The 20,473-nt window shown below is 46.5% G+C and overlaps 13 non-coding genes across 13 annotated transcripts; all 13 read right to left on the reverse strand.

Annotated features, from left to right (window-relative positions):
* Window positions 1-508: 508 nt before the first annotated feature.
* Window positions 509-699, reverse strand: LOC142269167 (U2 spliceosomal RNA). Its single transcript, XR_012734710.1, has one exon. It is a non-coding gene; the product is annotated as a U2 spliceosomal RNA (small nuclear RNA).
* Window positions 700-2,272: 1,573 nt separating this feature from the next.
* Window positions 2,273-2,463, reverse strand: LOC142269168 (U2 spliceosomal RNA). Its single transcript, XR_012734711.1, has one exon. It is a non-coding gene; the product is annotated as a U2 spliceosomal RNA (small nuclear RNA).
* A 1,387-nt stretch (window positions 2,464-3,850) lies between these two features.
* On the reverse strand, window positions 3,851-4,041 carry LOC142269169 (U2 spliceosomal RNA). Its single transcript, XR_012734712.1, has one exon. It is a non-coding gene; the product is annotated as a U2 spliceosomal RNA (small nuclear RNA).
* Window positions 4,042-5,428: 1,387 nt separating this feature from the next.
* Window positions 5,429-5,619, reverse strand: LOC142269171 (U2 spliceosomal RNA). Its single transcript, XR_012734713.1, has one exon. It is a non-coding gene; the product is annotated as a U2 spliceosomal RNA (small nuclear RNA).
* A 1,387-nt stretch (window positions 5,620-7,006) lies between these two features.
* On the reverse strand, window positions 7,007-7,197 carry LOC142269173 (U2 spliceosomal RNA). The gene has a single exon (XR_012734715.1). It is a non-coding gene; the product is annotated as a U2 spliceosomal RNA (small nuclear RNA).
* A 1,387-nt stretch (window positions 7,198-8,584) lies between these two features.
* LOC142269174 (U2 spliceosomal RNA) lies at window positions 8,585-8,775 on the reverse strand. Its single transcript, XR_012734716.1, has one exon. It is a non-coding gene; the product is annotated as a U2 spliceosomal RNA (small nuclear RNA).
* A 1,387-nt stretch (window positions 8,776-10,162) lies between these two features.
* On the reverse strand, window positions 10,163-10,353 carry LOC142269175 (U2 spliceosomal RNA). Its single transcript, XR_012734717.1, has one exon. It is a non-coding gene; the product is annotated as a U2 spliceosomal RNA (small nuclear RNA).
* Window positions 10,354-11,740: 1,387 nt separating this feature from the next.
* Window positions 11,741-11,931, reverse strand: LOC142269176 (U2 spliceosomal RNA). The gene has a single exon (XR_012734718.1). It is a non-coding gene; the product is annotated as a U2 spliceosomal RNA (small nuclear RNA).
* Window positions 11,932-13,318: 1,387 nt separating this feature from the next.
* Window positions 13,319-13,509, reverse strand: LOC142269177 (U2 spliceosomal RNA). The gene has a single exon (XR_012734719.1). It is a non-coding gene; the product is annotated as a U2 spliceosomal RNA (small nuclear RNA).
* Window positions 13,510-14,896: 1,387 nt separating this feature from the next.
* LOC142269178 (U2 spliceosomal RNA) lies at window positions 14,897-15,087 on the reverse strand. The gene has a single exon (XR_012734720.1). It is a non-coding gene; the product is annotated as a U2 spliceosomal RNA (small nuclear RNA).
* Window positions 15,088-16,475: 1,388 nt separating this feature from the next.
* Window positions 16,476-16,666, reverse strand: LOC142269179 (U2 spliceosomal RNA). The gene has a single exon (XR_012734721.1). It is a non-coding gene; the product is annotated as a U2 spliceosomal RNA (small nuclear RNA).
* A 1,387-nt stretch (window positions 16,667-18,053) lies between these two features.
* On the reverse strand, window positions 18,054-18,244 carry LOC142269180 (U2 spliceosomal RNA). Its single transcript, XR_012734722.1, has one exon. It is a non-coding gene; the product is annotated as a U2 spliceosomal RNA (small nuclear RNA).
* A 1,387-nt stretch (window positions 18,245-19,631) lies between these two features.
* LOC142269182 (U2 spliceosomal RNA) lies at window positions 19,632-19,822 on the reverse strand. The gene has a single exon (XR_012734723.1). It is a non-coding gene; the product is annotated as a U2 spliceosomal RNA (small nuclear RNA).
* Between the last annotated feature and the right edge of the window lie 651 nt (window positions 19,823-20,473).

A 20,473-nucleotide genomic window follows, 5' to 3' on the forward strand; every position in this document is an offset into this window, starting at 1 on the left:
CCTCTCTTTTAGAATGTCCAAGAGCAAGCAAACTATTCCTCCAGGAGAGGGCGCCAACAGACTACTAAAGAGATCATCATTACTCAAAGAAAACCCCAAAAACCAATGCATGATAGGAATAAACAGGTAACTTTCTTTGGAGTGGAAGCGGAGAGATCGCACCAGATGCCAATTCTAGATGTTATCACACCTGTGGTCACTGCAGCAGCAGGTGAATCCACTTTGTCCAAAAGGGATCTATTCCATTCAATTGCAAATGATCTAGATAAGACAGAGAACTGCAGCACGGGGACATAGCCGAGTTGGTCAGGTTGAGTGGTGATGAGTTTGCTATTTGGATGAATAAAGAAAGTCAAAAGTGTGAAAGATAAAAAACAAAAGGAGGAAGTGTGAAAAGTGAATGGGCCAAATTGAGGTGCATATGAAGACGTATGCTTTCTTCCAATTCATTAAATCGGGCTAATATGAATCAGGTGAATTGAGTTCTGCTTTTGGAAACTGGGTTAAGAAGGGGTGCACCGTTCCTGGAGGTACTGCAATACCAGGTCAATGCGTGGAGTGGACAGAGCAAGCTCTTTTTCCATCTCCCTGTTCTAAAAATCCATTTAATATATGGTCCCCAGATAGGGGACGTATCAGATATTAAACTGATAAGAACAGATACTACACTTGATCTTAGCCAAAAGGCCGAGAAGCGATAACCAGAATTGGTTTGGGCCTCGAGTGGCACCCTGGCCTATGCCGGACACATCTTAGGGAGAGAGAGCGAGAGGGAGCACTCCCCCAAGGTCAGCAGTTGTGCAATACCCTGGCACCTTTCAGCACCAACCAAGGTAGTACCCTCCCAAACTACACTTGATCTTAGCCAAAAGGCCGAGAAGCGATAACCAGAATTGGTTTGGGCCTCGAGTGGCACCCTGGCCTATGCCGGACACATCTTAGGGAGAGAGAGCGAGAGGGAGACAAACCCACGCCTACACAAGACATTTTGTCACCCAAGCCAACCCTTGAAAAGGCTGCTTTGCAGAGCCAAAACAAGAAGAATGGTGCGTTTTGCAGCCGCCGCCCACTGCAATGAATCTGAATAACTCCTCCTTTAGGGCGCAAGCAACTCCCCTCCCCCTTGCAGTCTTTCCAATTCACGATACAAAAAGACGGACAGGACAGGTTGCCTGACTTTCCGTCACTGCCACCCTTTGCCATCCTTACCCGTAGAAAGCCCTTTCATCATCCCCAAACCCTAATCTTTTCCCTTTCCTTCCCAGCCCCCAAACCCTGCCCTCTGTACCTTTCTCACCACCCGCTTCCCTTCTCCTGTCATCCCCCTACCACCCGGGAAAAAAAGAGATTGCCCCCTCCTTCCACTAGCCCACCCTCCCACCCAAAGAACAACTTCTTCTGCGCAGCTTGTTTTCTAGGCAGCAGCGCTATTGTGATGTCATCGGGGGGCATTGTGACAAGCCGCCAGTGTTCCGTCTCTTCATGTTGTGCACAGTTCAAACGGAAAATACATCAACAGGCAGACTACAGAAAAGCTTACTATCAAAGGTTAGAGGGGGGCTTTCTCAGAGGGCTTTTTACAGTTTTTCTATTCCCAATTAGCCGTTTAAGTGTACTTATTGAAAGTAGTAATTCTTTCATAGGCCGCCCTTTCTTAGTATTTGACGTTCCTTATATTGCGGTATGAGGCTTCGCAGTAGGTTGCAAACATTCATCACCCATGACTGTCCCCAATTGAGCTCAGAAGCTCAATGTCTATCATGACCTCTCTTTTAGAATGTCCAAGAGCAAGCAAACTATTCCTCCAGGAGAGGGCGCCAACAGACTACTAAAGAGATCATCATTACTCAAAGAAAACCCCAAAAACCAATGCATGATAGGAATAAACAGGTAACTTTCTTTGGAGTGGAAGCGGAGAGATCGCACCAGATGCCAATTCTAGATGTTATCACACCTGTGGTCACTGCAGCAGCAGGTGAATCCACTTTGTCCAAAAGGGATCTATTCCATTCAATTGCAAATGATCTAGATAAGACAGAGAACTGCAGCACGGGGACATAGCCGAGTTGGTCAGGTTGAGTGGTGATGAGTTTGCTATTTGGATGAATAAAGAAAGTCAAAAGTGTGAAAGATAAAAAACAAAAGGAGGAAGTGTGAAAAGTGAATGGGCCAAATTGAGGTGCATATGAAGACGTATGCTTTCTTCCAATTCATTAAATCGGGCTAATATGAATCAGGTGAATTGAGTTCTGCTTTTGGAAACTGGGTTAAGAAGGGGTGCACCGTTCCTGGAGGTACTGCAATACCAGGTCAATGCGTGGAGTGGACAGAGCAAGCTCTTTTTCCATCTCCCTGTTCTAAAAATCCATTTAATATATGGTCCCCAGATAGGGGACGTATCAGATATTAAACTGATAAGAACAGATACTACACTTGATCTTAGCCAAAAGGCCGAGAAGCGATAACCAGAATTGGTTTGGGCCTCGAGTGGCACCCTGGCCTATGCCGGACACATCTTAGGGAGAGAGAGCGAGAGGGAGACAAACCCACGCCTACACAAGACATTTTGTCACCCAAGCCAACCCTTGAAAAGGCTGCTTTGCAGAGCCAAAACAAGAAGAATGGTGCGTTTTGCAGCCGCCGCCCACTGCAATGAATCTGAATAACTCCTCCTTTAGGGCGCAAGCAACTCCCCTCCCCCTTGCAGTCTTTCCAATTCACGATACAAAAAGACGGACAGGACAGGTTGCCTGACTTTCCGTCACTGCCACCCTTTGCCATCCTTACCCGTAGAAAGCCCTTTCATCATCCCCAAACCCTAATCTTTTCCCTTTCCTTCCCAGCCCCCAAACCCTGCCCTCTGTACCTTTCTCACCACCCGCTTCCCTTCTCCTGTCATCCCCCTACCACCCGGGAAAAAAAGAGATTGCCCCCTCCTTCCACTAGCCCACCCTCCCACCCAAAGAACAACTTCTTCTGCGCAGCTTGTTTTCTAGGCAGCAGCGCTATTGTGATGTCATCGGGGGGCATTGTGACAAGCCGCCAGTGTTCCGTCTCTTCATGTTGTGCACAGTTCAAACGGAAAATACATCAACAGGCAGACTACAGAAAAGCTTACTATCAAAGGTTAGAGGGGGGCTTTCTCAGAGGGCTTTTTACAGTTTTTCTATTCCCAATTAGCCGTTTAAGTGTACTTATTGAAAGTAGTAATTCTTTCATAGGCCGCCCTTTCTTAGTATTTGACGTTCCTTATATTGCGGTATGAGGCTTCGCAGTAGGTTGCAAACATTCATCACCCATGACTGTCCCCAATTGAGCTCAGAAGCTCAATGTCTATCATGACCTCTCTTTTAGAATGTCCAAGAGCAAGCAAACTATTCCTCCAGGAGAGGGCGCCAACAGACTACTAAAGAGATCATCATTACTCAAAGAAAACCCCAAAAACCAATGCATGATAGGAATAAACAGGTAACTTTCTTTGGAGTGGAAGCGGAGAGATCGCACCAGATGCCAATTCTAGATGTTATCACACCTGTGGTCACTGCAGCAGCAGGTGAATCCACTTTGTCCAAAAGGGATCTATTCCATTCAATTGCAAATGATCTAGATAAGACAGAGAACTGCAGCACGGGGACATAGCCGAGTTGGTCAGGTTGAGTGGTGATGAGTTTGCTATTTGGATGAATAAAGAAAGTCAAAAGTGTGAAAGATAAAAAACAAAAGGAGGAAGTGTGAAAAGTGAATGGGCCAAATTGAGGTGCATATGAAGACGTATGCTTTCTTCCAATTCATTAAATCGGGCTAATATGAATCAGGTGAATTGAGTTCTGCTTTTGGAAACTGGGTTAAGAAGGGGTGCACCGTTCCTGGAGGTACTGCAATACCAGGTCAATGCGTGGAGTGGACAGAGCAAGCTCTTTTTCCATCTCCCTGTTCTAAAAATCCATTTAATATATGGTCCCCAGATAGGGGACGTATCAGATATTAAACTGATAAGAACAGATACTACACTTGATCTTAGCCAAAAGGCCGAGAAGCGATAACCAGAATTGGTTTGGGCCTCGAGTGGCACCCTGGCCTATGCCGGACACATCTTAGGGAGAGAGAGCGAGAGGGAGACAAACCCACGCCTACACAAGACATTTTGTCACCCAAGCCAACCCTTGAAAAGGCTGCTTTGCAGAGCCAAAACAAGAAGAATGGTGCGTTTTGCAGCCGCCGCCCACTGCAATGAATCTGAATAACTCCTCCTTTAGGGCGCAAGCAACTCCCCTCCCCCTTGCAGTCTTTCCAATTCACGATACAAAAAGACGGACAGGACAGGTTGCCTGACTTTCCGTCACTGCCACCCTTTGCCATCCTTACCCGTAGAAAGCCCTTTCATCATCCCCAAACCCTAATCTTTTCCCTTTCCTTCCCAGCCCCCAAACCCTGCCCTCTGTACCTTTCTCACCACCCGCTTCCCTTCTCCTGTCATCCCCCTACCACCCGGGAAAAAAAGAGATTGCCCCCTCCTTCCACTAGCCCACCCTCCCACCCAAAGAACAACTTCTTCTGCGCAGCTTGTTTTCTAGGCAGCAGCGCTATTGTGATGTCATCGGGGGGCATTGTGACAAGCCGCCAGTGTTCCGTCTCTTCATGTTGTGCACAGTTCAAACGGAAAATACATCAACAGGCAGACTACAGAAAAGCTTACTATCAAAGGTTAGAGGGGGGCTTTCTCAGAGGGCTTTTTACAGTTTTTCTATTCCCAATTAGCCGTTTAAGTGTACTTATTGAAAGTAGTAATTCTTTCATAGGCCGCCCTTTCTTAGTATTTGACGTTCCTTATATTGCGGTATGAGGCTTCGCAGTAGGTTGCAAACATTCATCACCCATGACTGTCCCCAATTGAGCTCAGAAGCTCAATGTCTATCATGACCTCTCTTTTAGAATGTCCAAGAGCAAGCAAACTATTCCTCCAGGAGAGGGCGCCAACAGACTACTAAAGAGATCATCATTACTCAAAGAAAACCCCAAAAACCAATGCATGATAGGAATAAACAGGTAACTTTCTTTGGAGTGGAAGCGGAGAGATCGCACCAGATGCCAATTCTAGATGTTATCACACCTGTGGTCACTGCAGCAGCAGGTGAATCCACTTTGTCCAAAAGGGATCTATTCCATTCAATTGCAAATGATCTAGATAAGACAGAGAACTGCAGCACGGGGACATAGCCGAGTTGGTCAGGTTGAGTGGTGATGAGTTTGCTATTTGGATGAATAAAGAAAGTCAAAAGTGTGAAAGATAAAAAACAAAAGGAGGAAGTGTGAAAAGTGAATGGGCCAAATTGAGGTGCATATGAAGACGTATGCTTTCTTCCAATTCATTAAATCGGGCTAATATGAATCAGGTGAATTGAGTTCTGCTTTTGGAAACTGGGTTAAGAAGGGGTGCACCGTTCCTGGAGGTACTGCAATACCAGGTCAATGCGTGGAGTGGACAGAGCAAGCTCTTTTTCCATCTCCCTGTTCTAAAAATCCATTTAATATATGGTCCCCAGATAGGGGACGTATCAGATATTAAACTGATAAGAACAGATACTACACTTGATCTTAGCCAAAAGGCCGAGAAGCGATAACCAGAATTGGTTTGGGCCTCGAGTGGCACCCTGGCCTATGCCGGACACATCTTAGGGAGAGAGAGCGAGAGGGAGACAAACCCACGCCTACACAAGACATTTTGTCACCCAAGCCAACCCTTGAAAAGGCTGCTTTGCAGAGCCAAAACAAGAAGAATGGTGCGTTTTGCAGCCGCCGCCCACTGCAATGAATCTGAATAACTCCTCCTTTAGGGCGCAAGCAACTCCCCTCCCCCTTGCAGTCTTTCCAATTCACGATACAAAAAGACGGACAGGACAGGTTGCCTGACTTTCCGTCACTGCCACCCTTTGCCATCCTTACCCGTAGAAAGCCCTTTCATCATCCCCAAACCCTAATCTTTTCCCTTTCCTTCCCAGCCCCCAAACCCTGCCCTCTGTACCTTTCTCACCACCCGCTTCCCTTCTCCTGTCATCCCCCTACCACCCGGGAAAAAAAGAGATTGCCCCCTCCTTCCACTAGCCCACCCTCCCACCCAAAGAACAACTTCTTCTGCGCAGCTTGTTTTCTAGGCAGCAGCGCTATTGTGATGTCATCGGGGGGCATTGTGACAAGCCGCCAGTGTTCCGTCTCTTCATGTTGTGCACAGTTCAAACGGAAAATACATCAACAGGCAGACTACAGAAAAGCTTACTATCAAAGGTTAGAGGGGGGCTTTCTCAGAGGGCTTTTTACAGTTTTTCTATTCCCAATTAGCCGTTTAAGTGTACTTATTGAAAGTAGTAATTCTTTCATAGGCCGCCCTTTCTTAGTATTTGACGTTCCTTATATTGCGGTATGAGGCTTCGCAGTAGGTTGCAAACATTCATCACCCATGACTGTCCCCAATTGAGCTCAGAAGCTCAATGTCTATCATGACCTCTCTTTTAGAATGTCCAAGAGCAAGCAAACTATTCCTCCAGGAGAGGGCGCCAACAGACTACTAAAGAGATCATCATTACTCAAAGAAAACCCCAAAAACCAATGCATGATAGGAATAAACAGGTAACTTTCTTTGGAGTGGAAGCGGAGAGATCGCACCAGATGCCAATTCTAGATGTTATCACACCTGTGGTCACTGCAGCAGCAGGTGAATCCACTTTGTCCAAAAGGGATCTATTCCATTCAATTGCAAATGATCTAGATAAGACAGAGAACTGCAGCACGGGGACATAGCCGAGTTGGTCAGGTTGAGTGGTGATGAGTTTGCTATTTGGATGAATAAAGAAAGTCAAAAGTGTGAAAGATAAAAAACAAAAGGAGGAAGTGTGAAAAGTGAATGGGCCAAATTGAGGTGCATATGAAGACGTATGCTTTCTTCCAATTCATTAAATCGGGCTAATATGAATCAGGTGAATTGAGTTCTGCTTTTGGAAACTGGGTTAAGAAGGGGTGCACCGTTCCTGGAGGTACTGCAATACCAGGTCAATGCGTGGAGTGGACAGAGCAAGCTCTTTTTCCATCTCCCTGTTCTAAAAATCCATTTAATATATGGTCCCCAGATAGGGGACGTATCAGATATTAAACTGATAAGAACAGATACTACACTTGATCTTAGCCAAAAGGCCGAGAAGCGATAACCAGAATTGGTTTGGGCCTCGAGTGGCACCCTGGCCTATGCCGGACACATCTTAGGGAGAGAGAGCGAGAGGGAGACAAACCCACGCCTACACAAGACATTTTGTCACCCAAGCCAACCCTTGAAAAGGCTGCTTTGCAGAGCCAAAACAAGAAGAATGGTGCGTTTTGCAGCCGCCGCCCACTGCAATGAATCTGAATAACTCCTCCTTTAGGGCGCAAGCAACTCCCCTCCCCCTTGCAGTCTTTCCAATTCACGATACAAAAAGACGGACAGGACAGGTTGCCTGACTTTCCGTCACTGCCACCCTTTGCCATCCTTACCCGTAGAAAGCCCTTTCATCATCCCCAAACCCTAATCTTTTCCCTTTCCTTCCCAGCCCCCAAACCCTGCCCTCTGTACCTTTCTCACCACCCGCTTCCCTTCTCCTGTCATCCCCCTACCACCCGGGAAAAAAAGAGATTGCCCCCTCCTTCCACTAGCCCACCCTCCCACCCAAAGAACAACTTCTTCTGCGCAGCTTGTTTTCTAGGCAGCAGCGCTATTGTGATGTCATCGGGGGGCATTGTGACAAGCCGCCAGTGTTCCGTCTCTTCATGTTGTGCACAGTTCAAACGGAAAATACATCAACAGGCAGACTACAGAAAAGCTTACTATCAAAGGTTAGAGGGGGGCTTTCTCAGAGGGCTTTTTACAGTTTTTCTATTCCCAATTAGCCGTTTAAGTGTACTTATTGAAAGTAGTAATTCTTTCATAGGCCGCCCTTTCTTAGTATTTGACGTTCCTTATATTGCGGTATGAGGCTTCGCAGTAGGTTGCAAACATTCATCACCCATGACTGTCCCCAATTGAGCTCAGAAGCTCAATGTCTATCATGACCTCTCTTTTAGAATGTCCAAGAGCAAGCAAACTATTCCTCCAGGAGAGGGCGCCAACAGACTACTAAAGAGATCATCATTACTCAAAGAAAACCCCAAAAACCAATGCATGATAGGAATAAACAGGTAACTTTCTTTGGAGTGGAAGCGGAGAGATCGCACCAGATGCCAATTCTAGATGTTATCACACCTGTGGTCACTGCAGCAGCAGGTGAATCCACTTTGTCCAAAAGGGATCTATTCCATTCAATTGCAAATGATCTAGATAAGACAGAGAACTGCAGCACGGGGACATAGCCGAGTTGGTCAGGTTGAGTGGTGATGAGTTTGCTATTTGGATGAATAAAGAAAGTCAAAAGTGTGAAAGATAAAAAACAAAAGGAGGAAGTGTGAAAAGTGAATGGGCCAAATTGAGGTGCATATGAAGACGTATGCTTTCTTCCAATTCATTAAATCGGGCTAATATGAATCAGGTGAATTGAGTTCTGCTTTTGGAAACTGGGTTAAGAAGGGGTGCACCGTTCCTGGAGGTACTGCAATACCAGGTCAATGCGTGGAGTGGACAGAGCAAGCTCTTTTTCCATCTCCCTGTTCTAAAAATCCATTTAATATATGGTCCCCAGATAGGGGACGTATCAGATATTAAACTGATAAGAACAGATACTACACTTGATCTTAGCCAAAAGGCCGAGAAGCGATAACCAGAATTGGTTTGGGCCTCGAGTGGCACCCTGGCCTATGCCGGACACATCTTAGGGAGAGAGAGCGAGAGGGAGACAAACCCACGCCTACACAAGACATTTTGTCACCCAAGCCAACCCTTGAAAAGGCTGCTTTGCAGAGCCAAAACAAGAAGAATGGTGCGTTTTGCAGCCGCCGCCCACTGCAATGAATCTGAATAACTCCTCCTTTAGGGCGCAAGCAACTCCCCTCCCCCTTGCAGTCTTTCCAATTCACGATACAAAAAGACGGACAGGACAGGTTGCCTGACTTTCCGTCACTGCCACCCTTTGCCATCCTTACCCGTAGAAAGCCCTTTCATCATCCCCAAACCCTAATCTTTTCCCTTTCCTTCCCAGCCCCCAAACCCTGCCCTCTGTACCTTTCTCACCACCCGCTTCCCTTCTCCTGTCATCCCCCTACCACCCGGGAAAAAAAGAGATTGCCCCCTCCTTCCACTAGCCCACCCTCCCACCCAAAGAACAACTTCTTCTGCGCAGCTTGTTTTCTAGGCAGCAGCGCTATTGTGATGTCATCGGGGGGCATTGTGACAAGCCGCCAGTGTTCCGTCTCTTCATGTTGTGCACAGTTCAAACGGAAAATACATCAACAGGCAGACTACAGAAAAGCTTACTATCAAAGGTTAGAGGGGGGCTTTCTCAGAGGGCTTTTTACAGTTTTTCTATTCCCAATTAGCCGTTTAAGTGTACTTATTGAAAGTAGTAATTCTTTCATAGGCCGCCCTTTCTTAGTATTTGACGTTCCTTATATTGCGGTATGAGGCTTCGCAGTAGGTTGCAAACATTCATCACCCATGACTGTCCCCAATTGAGCTCAGAAGCTCAATGTCTATCATGACCTCTCTTTTAGAATGTCCAAGAGCAAGCAAACTATTCCTCCAGGAGAGGGCGCCAACAGACTACTAAAGAGATCATCATTACTCAAAGAAAACCCCAAAAACCAATGCATGATAGGAATAAACAGGTAACTTTCTTTGGAGTGGAAGCGGAGAGATCGCACCAGATGCCAATTCTAGATGTTATCACACCTGTGGTCACTGCAGCAGCAGGTGAATCCACTTTGTCCAAAAGGGATCTATTCCATTCAATTGCAAATGATCTAGATAAGACAGAGAACTGCAGCACGGGGACATAGCCGAGTTGGTCAGGTTGAGTGGTGATGAGTTTGCTATTTGGATGAATAAAGAAAGTCAAAAGTGTGAAAGATAAAAAACAAAAGGAGGAAGTGTGAAAAGTGAATGGGCCAAATTGAGGTGCATATGAAGACGTATGCTTTCTTCCAATTCATTAAATCGGGCTAATATGAATCAGGTGAATTGAGTTCTGCTTTTGGAAACTGGGTTAAGAAGGGGTGCACCGTTCCTGGAGGTACTGCAATACCAGGTCAATGCGTGGAGTGGACAGAGCAAGCTCTTTTTCCATCTCCCTGTTCTAAAAATCCATTTAATATATGGTCCCCAGATAGGGGACGTATCAGATATTAAACTGATAAGAACAGATACTACACTTGATCTTAGCCAAAAGGCCGAGAAGCGATAACCAGAATTGGTTTGGGCCTCGAGTGGCACCCTGGCCTATGCCGGACACATCTTAGGGAGAGAGAGCGAGAGGGAGACAAACCCACGCCTACACAAGACATTTTGTCACCCAAGCCAACCCTTGAAAAGGCTGCTTTGCAGAGCCAAAACAAGAAGAATGGTGCGTTTTGCAGCCGCCGCCCACTGCAATGAATCTGAATAACTCCTCCTTTAGGGCGCAAGCAACTCCCCTCCCCCTTGCAGTCTTTCCAATTCACGATACAAAAAGACGGACAGGACAGGTTGCCTGACTTTCCGTCACTGCCACCCTTTGCCATCCTTACCCGTAGAAAGCCCTTTCATCATCCCCAAACCCTAATCTTTTCCCTTTCCTTCCCAGCCCCCAAACCCTGCCCTCTGTACCTTTCTCACCACCCGCTTCCCTTCTCCTGTCATCCCCCTACCACCCGGGAAAAAAAGAGATTGCCCCCTCCTTCCACTAGCCCACCCTCCCACCCAAAGAACAACTTCTTCTGCGCAGCTTGTTTTCTAGGCAGCAGCGCTATTGTGATGTCATCGGGGGGCATTGTGACAAGCCGCCAGTGTTCCGTCTCTTCATGTTGTGCACAGTTCAAACGGAAAATACATCAACAGGCAGACTACAGAAAAGCTTACTATCAAAGGTTAGAGGGGGGCTTTCTCAGAGGGCTTTTTACAGTTTTTCTATTCCCAATTAGCCGTTTAAGTGTACTTATTGAAAGTAGTAATTCTTTCATAGGCCGCCCTTTCTTAGTATTTGACGTTCCTTATATTGCGGTATGAGGCTTCGCAGTAGGTTGCAAACATTCATCACCCATGACTGTCCCCAATTGAGCTCAGAAGCTCAATGTCTATCATGACCTCTCTTTTAGAATGTCCAAGAGCAAGCAAACTATTCCTCCAGGAGAGGGCGCCAACAGACTACTAAAGAGATCATCATTACTCAAAGAAAACCCCAAAAACCAATGCATGATAGGAATAAACAGGTAACTTTCTTTGGAGTGGAAGCGGAGAGATCGCACCAGATGCCAATTCTAGATGTTATCACACCTGTGGTCACTGCAGCAGCAGGTGAATCCACTTTGTCCAAAAGGGATCTATTCCATTCAATTGCAAATGATCTAGATAAGACAGAGAACTGCAGCACGGGGACATAGCCGAGTTGGTCAGGTTGAGTGGTGATGAGTTTGCTATTTGGATGAATAAAGAAAGTCAAAAGTGTGAAAGATAAAAAACAAAAGGAGGAAGTGTGAAAAGTGAATGGGCCAAATTGAGGTGCATATGAAGACGTATGCTTTCTTCCAATTCATTAAATCGGGCTAATATGAATCAGGTGAATTGAGTTCTGCTTTTGGAAACTGGGTTAAGAAGGGGTGCACCGTTCCTGGAGGTACTGCAATACCAGGTCAATGCGTGGAGTGGACAGAGCAAGCTCTTTTTCCATCTCCCTGTTCTAAAAATCCATTTAATATATGGTCCCCAGATAGGGGACGTATCAGATATTAAACTGATAAGAACAGATACTACACTTGATCTTAGCCAAAAGGCCGAGAAGCGATAACCAGAATTGGTTTGGGCCTCGAGTGGCACCCTGGCCTATGCCGGACACATCTTAGGGAGAGAGAGCGAGAGGGAGACAAACCCACGCCTACACAAGACATTTTGTCACCCAAGCCAACCCTTGAAAAGGCTGCTTTGCAGAGCCAAAACAAGAAGAATGGTGCGTTTTGCAGCCGCCGCCCACTGCAATGAATCTGAATAACTCCTCCTTTAGGGCGCAAGCAACTCCCCTCCCCCTTGCAGTCTTTCCAATTCACGATACAAAAAGACGGACAGGACAGGTTGCCTGACTTTCCGTCACTGCCACCCTTTGCCATCCTTACCCGTAGAAAGCCCTTTCATCATCCCCAAACCCTAATCTTTTCCCTTTCCTTCCCAGCCCCCAAACCCTGCCCTCTGTACCTTTCTCACCACCCGCTTCCCTTCTCCTGTCATCCCCCTACCACCCGGGAAAAAAAGAGATTGCCCCCTCCTTCCACTAGCCCACCCTCCCACCCAAAGAACAACTTCTTCTGCGCAGCTTGTTTTCTAGGCAGCAGCGCTATTGTGATGTCATCGGGGGGCATTGTGACAAGCCGCCAGTGTTCCGTCTCTTCATGTTGTGCACAGTTCAAACGGAAAATACATCAACAGGCAGACTACAGAAAAGCTTACTATCAAAGGTTAGAGGGGGGCTTTCTCAGAGGGCTTTTTACAGTTTTTCTATTCCCAATTAGCCGTTTAAGTGTACTTATTGAAAGTAGTAATTCTTTCATAGGCCGCCCTTTCTTAGTATTTGACGTTCCTTATATTGCGGTATGAGGCTTCGCAGTAGGTTGCAAACATTCATCACCCATGACTGTCCCCAATTGAGCTCAGAAGCTCAATGTCTATCATGACCTCTCTTTTAGAATGTCCAAGAGCAAGCAAACTATTCCTCCAGGAGAGGGCGCCAACAGACTACTAAAGAGATCATCATTACTCAAAGAAAACCCCAAAAACCAATGCATGATAGGAATAAACAGGTAACTTTCTTTGGAGTGGAAGCGGAGAGATCGCACCAGATGCCAATTCTAGATGTTATCACACCTGTGGTCACTGCAGCAGCAGGTGAATCCACTTTGTCCAAAAGGGATCTATTCCATTCAATTGCAAATGATCTAGATAAGACAGAGAACTGCAGCACGGGGACATAGCCGAGTTGGTCAGGTTGAGTGGTGATGAGTTTGCTATTTGGATGAATAAAGAAAGTCAAAAGTGTGAAAGATAAAAAACAAAAGGAGGAAGTGTGAAAAGTGAATGGGCCAAATTGAGGTGCATATGAAGACGTATGCTTTCTTCCAATTCATTAAATCGGGCTAATATGAATCAGGTGAATTGAGTTCTGCTTTTGGAAACTGGGTTAAGAAGGGGTGCACCGTTCCTGGAGGTACTGCAATACCAGGTCAATGCGTGGAGTGGACAGAGCAAGCTCTTTTTCCATCTCCCTGTTCTAAAAATCCATTTAATATATGGTCCCCAGATAGGGGACGTATCAGATATTAAACTGATAAGAACAGATACTACACTTGATCTTAGCCAAAAGGCCGAGAAGCGATAACCAGAATTGGTTTGGGCCTCGAGTGGCACCCTGGCCTATGCCGGACACATCTTAGGGAGAGAGAGCGAGAGGGAGACAAACCCACGCCTACACAAGACATTTTGTCACCCAAGCCAACCCTTGAAAAGGCTGCTTTGCAGAGCCAAAACAAGAAGAATGGTGCGTTTTGCAGCCGCCGCCCACTGCAATGAATCTGAATAACTCCTCCTTTAGGGCGCAAGCAACTCCCCTCCCCCTTGCAGTCTTTCCAATTCACGATACAAAAAGACGGACAGGACAGGTTGCCTGACTTTCCGTCACTGCCACCCTTTGCCATCCTTACCCGTAGAAAGCCCTTTCATCATCCCCAAACCCTAATCTTTTCCCTTTCCTTCCCAGCCCCCAAACCCTGCCCTCTGTACCTTTCTCACCACCCGCTTCCCTTCTCCTGTCATCCCCCTACCACCCGGGAAAAAAAGAGATTGCCCCCTCCTTCCACTAGCCCACCCTCCCACCCAAAGAACAACTTCTTCTGCGCAGCTTGTTTTCTAGGCAGCAGCGCTATTGTGATGTCATCGGGGGGCATTGTGACAAGCCGCCAGTGTTCCGTCTCTTCATGTTGTGCACAGTTCAAACGGAAAATACATCAACAGGCAGACTACAGAAAAGCTTACTATCAAAGGTTAGAGGGGGGCTTTCTCAGAGGGCTTTTTACAGTTTTTCTATTCCCAATTAGCCGTTTAAGTGTACTTATTGAAAGTAGTAATTCTTTCATAGGCCGCCCTTTCTTAGTATTTGACGTTCCTTATATTGCGGTATGAGGCTTCGCAGTAGGTTGCAAACATTCATCACCCATGACTGTCCCCAATTGAGCTCAGAAGCTCAATGTCTATCATGACCTCTCTTTTAGAATGTCCAAGAGCAAGCAAACTATTCCTCCAGGAGAGGGCGCCAACAGACTACTAAAGAGATCATCATTACTCAAAGAAAACCCCAAAAACCAATGCATGATAGGAATAAACAGGTAACTTTCTTTGGAGTGGAAGCGGAGAGATCGCACCAGATGCCAATTCTAGATGTTATCACACCTGTGGTCACTGCAGCAGCAGGTGAATCCACTTTGTCCAAAAGGGATCTATTCCATTCAATTGCAAATGATCTAGATAAGACAGAGAACTGCAGCACGGGGACATAGCCGAGTTGGTCAGGTTGAGTGGTGATGAGTTTGCTATTTGGATGAATAAAGAAAGTCAAAAGTGTGAAAGATAAAAAACAAAAGGAGGAAGTGTGAAAAGTGAATGGGCCAAATTGAGGTGCATATGAAGACGTATGCTTTCTTCCAATTCATTAAATCGGGCTAATATGAATCAGGTGAATTGAGTTCTGCTTTTGGAAACTGGGTTAAGAAGGGGTGCACCGTTCCTGGAGGTACTGCAATACCAGGTCAATGCGTGGAGTGGACAGAGCAAGCTCTTTTTCCATCTCCCTGTTCTAAAAATCCATTTAATATATGGTCCCCAGATAGGGGACGTATCAGATATTAAACTGATAAGAACAGATACTACACTTGATCTTAGCCAAAAGGCCGAGAAGCGATAACCAGAATTGGTTTGGGCCTCGAGTGGCACCCTGGCCTATGCCGGACACATCTTAGGGAGAGAGAGCGAGAGGGAGACAAACCCACGCCTACACAAGACATTTTGTCACCCAAGCCAACCCTTGAAAAGGCTGCTTTGCAGAGCCAAAACAAGAAGAATGGTGCGTTTTGCAGCCGCCGCCCACTGCAATGAATCTGAATAACTCCTCCTTTAGGGCGCAAGCAACTCCCCTCCCCCTTGCAGTCTTTCCAATTCACGATACAAAAAGACGGACAGGACAGGTTGCCTGACTTTCCGTCACTGCCACCCTTTGCCATCCTTACCCGTAGAAAGCCCTTTCATCATCCCCAAACCCTAATCTTTTCCCTTTCCTTCCCAGCCCCCAAACCCTGCCCTCTGTACCTTTCTCACCACCCGCTCTCCCTTCTCCTGTCATCCCCCTACCACCCGGGAAAAAAAGAGATTGCCCCCTCCTTCCACTAGCCCACCCTCCCACCCAAAGAACAACTTCTTCTGCGCAGCTTGTTTTCTAGGCAGCAGCGCTATTGTGATGTCATCGGGGGGCATTGTGACAAGCCGCCAGTGTTCCGTCTCTTCATGTTGTGCACAGTTCAAACGGAAAATACATCAACAGGCAGACTACAGAAAAGCTTACTATCAAAGGTTAGAGGGGGGCTTTCTCAGAGGGCTTTTTACAGTTTTTCTATTCCCAATTAGCCGTTTAAGTGTACTTATTGAAAGTAGTAATTCTTTCATAGGCCGCCCTTTCTTAGTATTTGACGTTCCTTATATTGCGGTATGAGGCTTCGCAGTAGGTTGCAAACATTCATCACCCATGACTGTCCCCAATTGAGCTCAGAAGCTCAATGTCTATCATGACCTCTCTTTTAGAATGTCCAAGAGCAAGCAAACTATTCCTCCAGGAGAGGGCGCCAACAGACTACTAAAGAGATCATCATTACTCAAAGAAAACCCCAAAAACCAATGCATGATAGGAATAAACAGGTAACTTTCTTTGGAGTGGAAGCGGAGAGATCGCACCAGATGCCAATTCTAGATGTTATCACACCTGTGGTCACTGCAGCAGCAGGTGAATCCACTTTGTCCAAAAGGGATCTATTCCATTCAATTGCAAATGATCTAGATAAGACAGAGAACTGCAGCACGGGGACATAGCCGAGTTGGTCAGGTTGAGTGGTGATGAGTTTGCTATTTGGATGAATAAAGAAAGTCAAAAGTGTGAAAGATAAAAAACAAAAGGAGGAAGTGTGAAAAGTGAATGGGCCAAATTGAGGTGCATATGAAGACGTATGCTTTCTTCCAATTCATTAAATCGGGCTAATATGAATCAGGTGAATTGAGTTCTGCTTTTGGAAACTGGGTTAAGAAGGGGTGCACCGTTCCTGGAGGTACTGCAATACCAGGTCAATGCGTGGAGTGGACAGAGCAAGCTCTTTTTCCATCTCCCTGTTCTAAAAATCCATTTAATATATGGTCCCCAGATAGGGGACGTATCAGATATTAAACTGATAAGAACAGATACTACACTTGATCTTAGCCAAAAGGCCGAGAAGCGATAACCAGAATTGGTTTGGGCCTCGAGTGGCACCCTGGCCTATGCCGGACACATCTTAGGGAGAGAGAGCGAGAGGGAGACAAACCCACGCCTACACAAGACATTTTGTCACCCAAGCCAACCCTTGAAAAGGCTGCTTTGCAGAGCCAAAACAAGAAGAATGGTGCGTTTTGCAGCCGCCGCCCACTGCAATGAATCTGAATAACTCCTCCTTTAGGGCGCAAGCAACTCCCCTCCCCCTTGCAGTCTTTCCAATTCACGATACAAAAAGACGGACAGGACAGGTTGCCTGACTTTCCGTCACTGCCACCCTTTGCCATCCTTACCCGTAGAAAGCCCTTTCATCATCCCCAAACCCTAATCTTTTCCCTTTCCTTCCCAGCCCCCAAACCCTGCCCTCTGTACCTTTCTCACCACCCGCTTCCCTTCTCCTGTCATCCCCCTACCACCCGGGAAAAAAAGAGATTGCCCCCTCCTTCCACTAGCCCACCCTCCCACCCAAAGAACAACTTCTTCTGCGCAGCTTGTTTTCTAGGCAGCAGCGCTATTGTGATGTCATCGGGGGGCATTGTGACAAGCCGCCAGTGTTCCGTCTCTTCATGTTGTGCACAGTTCAAACGGAAAATACATCAACAGGCAGACTACAGAAAAGCTTACTATCAAAGGTTAGAGGGGGGCTTTCTCAGAGGGCTTTTTACAGTTTTTCTATTCCCAATTAGCCGTTTAAGTGTACTTATTGAAAGTAGTAATTCTTTCATAGGCCGCCCTTTCTTAGTATTTGACGTTCCTTATATTGCGGTATGAGGCTTCGCAGTAGGTTGCAAACATTCATCACCCATGACTGTCCCCAATTGAGCTCAGAAGCTCAATGTCTATCATGACCTCTCTTTTAGAATGTCCAAGAGCAAGCAAACTATTCCTCCAGGAGAGGGCGCCAACAGACTACTAAAGAGATCATCATTACTCAAAGAAAACCCCAAAAACCAATGCATGATAGGAATAAACAGGTAACTTTCTTTGGAGTGGAAGCGGAGAGATCGCACCAGATGCCAATTCTAGATGTTATCACACCTGTGGTCACTGCAGCAGCAGGTGAATCCACTTTGTCCAAAAGGGATCTATTCCATTCAATTGCAAATGATCTAGATAAGACAGAGAACTGCAGCACGGGGACATAGCCGAGTTGGTCAGGTTGAGTGGTGATGAGTTTGCTATTTGGATGAATAAAGAAAGTCAAAAGTGTGAAAGATAAAAAACAAAAGGAGGAAGTGTGAAAAGTGAATGGGCCAAATTGAGGTGCATATGAAGACGTATGCTTTCTTCCAATTCATTAAATCGGGCTAATATGAATCAGGTGAATTGAGTTCTGCTTTTGGAAACTGGGTTAAGAAGGGGTGCACCGTTCCTGGAGGTACTGCAATACCAGGTCAATGCGTGGAGTGGACAGAGCAAGCTCTTTTTCCATCTCCCTGTTCTAAAAATCCATTTAATATATGGTCCCCAGATAGGGGACGTATCAGATATTAAACTGATAAGAACAGATACTACACTTGATCTTAGCCAAAAGGCCGAGAAGCGATAACCAGAATTGGTTTGGGCCTCGAGTGGCACCCTGGCCTATGCCGGACACATCTTAGGGAGAGAGAGCGAGAGGGAGACAAACCCACGCCTACACAAGACATTTTGTCACCCAAGCCAACCCTTGAAAAGGCTGCTTTGCAGAGCCAAAACAAGAAGAATGGTGCGTTTTGCAGCCGCCGCCCACTGCAATGAATCTGAATAACTCCTCCTTTAGGGCGCAAGCAACTCCCCTCCCCCTTGCAGTCTTTCCAATTCACGATACAAAAAGACGGACAGGACAGGTTGCCTGACTTTCCGTCACTGCCACCCTTTGCCATCCTTACCCGTAGAAAGCCCTTTCATCATCCCCAAACCCTAATCTTTTCCCTTTCCTTCCCAGCCCCCAAACCCTGCCCTCTGTACCTTTCTCACCACCCGCTTCCCTTCTCCTGTCATCCCCCTACCACCCGGGAAAAAAAGAGATTGCCCCCTCCTTCCACTAGCCCACCCTCCCACCCAAAGAACAACTTCTTCTGCGCAGCTTGTTTTCTAGGCAGCAGCGCTATTGTGATGTCATCGGGGGGCATTGTGACAAGCCGCCAGTGTTCCGTCTCTTCATGTTGTGCACAGTTCAAACGGAAAATACATCAACAGGCAGACTACAGAAAAGCTTACTATCAAAGGTTAGAGGGGGGCTTTCTCAGAGGGCTTTTTACAGTTTTTCTATTCCCAATTAGCCGTTTAAGTGTACTTATTGAAAGTAGTAATTCTTTCATAGGCCGCCCTTTCTTAGTATTTGACGTTCCTTATATTGCGGTATGAGGCTTCGCAGTAGGTTGCAAACATTCATCACCCATGACTGTCCCCAATTGAGCTCAGAAGCTCAATGTCTATCATGACCTCTCTTTTAGAATGTCCAAGAGCAAGCAAACTATTCCTCCAGGAGAGGGCGCCAACAGACTACTAAAGAGATCATCATTACTCAAAGAAAACCCCAAAAACCAATGCATGATAGGAATAAACAGGTAACTTTCTTTGGAGTGGAAGCGGAGAGATCGCACCAGATGCCAATTCTAGATGTTATCACACCTGTGGTCACTGCAGCAGCAGGTGAATCCACTTTGTCCAAAAGGGATCTATTCCATTCAATTGCAAATGATCTAGATAAGACAGAGAACTGCAGCACGGGGACATAGCCGAGTTGGTCAGGTTGAGTGGTGATGAGTTTGCTATTTGGATGAATAAAGAAAGTCAAAAGTGTGAAAGATAAAAAACAAAAGGAGGAAGTGTGAAAAGTGAATGGGCCAAATTGAGGTGCATATGAAGACGTATGCTTTCTTCCAATTCATTAAATCGGGCTAATATGAATCAGGTGAATTGAGTTCTGCTTTTGGAAACTGGGTTAAGAAGGGGTGCACCGTTCCTGGAGGTACTGCAATACCAGGTCAATGCGTGGAGTGGACAGAGCAAGCTCTTTTTCCATCTCCCTGTTCTAAAAATCCATTTAATATATGGTCCCCAGATAGGGGACGTATCAGATATTAAACTGATAAGAACAGATACTACACTTGATCTTAGCCAAAAGGCCGAGAAGCGATAACCAGAATTGGTTTGGGCCTCGAGTGGCACCCTGGCCTATGCCGGACACATCTTAGGGAGAGAGAGCGAGAGGGAGACAAACCCACGCCTACACAAGACATTTTGTCACCCAAGCCAACCCTTGAAAAGGCTGCTTTGCAGAGCCAAAACAAGAAGAATGGTGCGTTTTGCAGCCGCCGCCCACTGCAATGAATCTGAATAACTCCTCCTTTAGGGCGCAAGCAACTCCCCTCCCCCTTGCAGTCTTTCCAATTCACGATACAAAAAGACGGACAGGACAGGTTGCCTGACTTTCCGTCACTGCCACCCTTTGCCATCCTTACCCGTAGAAAGCCCTTTCATCATCCCCAAACCCTAATCTTTTCCCTTTCCTTCCCAGCCCCCAAACCCTGCCCTCTGTACCTTTCTCACCACCCGCTTCCCTTCTCCTGTCATCCCCCTACCACCCGGGAAAAAAAGAGATTGCCCCCTCCTTCCACTAGCCCACCCTCCCACCCAAAGAACAACTTCTTCTGCGCAGCTTGTTTTCTAGGCAGCAGCGCTATTGTGATGTCATCGGGGGGCATTGTGACAAGCCGCCAGTGTTCCGTCTCTTCATGTTGTGCACAGTTCAAACGGAAAATACATCAACAGGCAGACTACAGAAAAGC

This window comes from Anomaloglossus baeobatrachus, unplaced genomic scaffold (genome assembly GCF_048569485.1).
Source record: "Anomaloglossus baeobatrachus isolate aAnoBae1 unplaced genomic scaffold, aAnoBae1.hap1 Scaffold_3138, whole genome shotgun sequence".
Lineage (NCBI taxonomy): Eukaryota > Metazoa > Chordata > Amphibia > Anura > Aromobatidae > Anomaloglossus > Anomaloglossus baeobatrachus.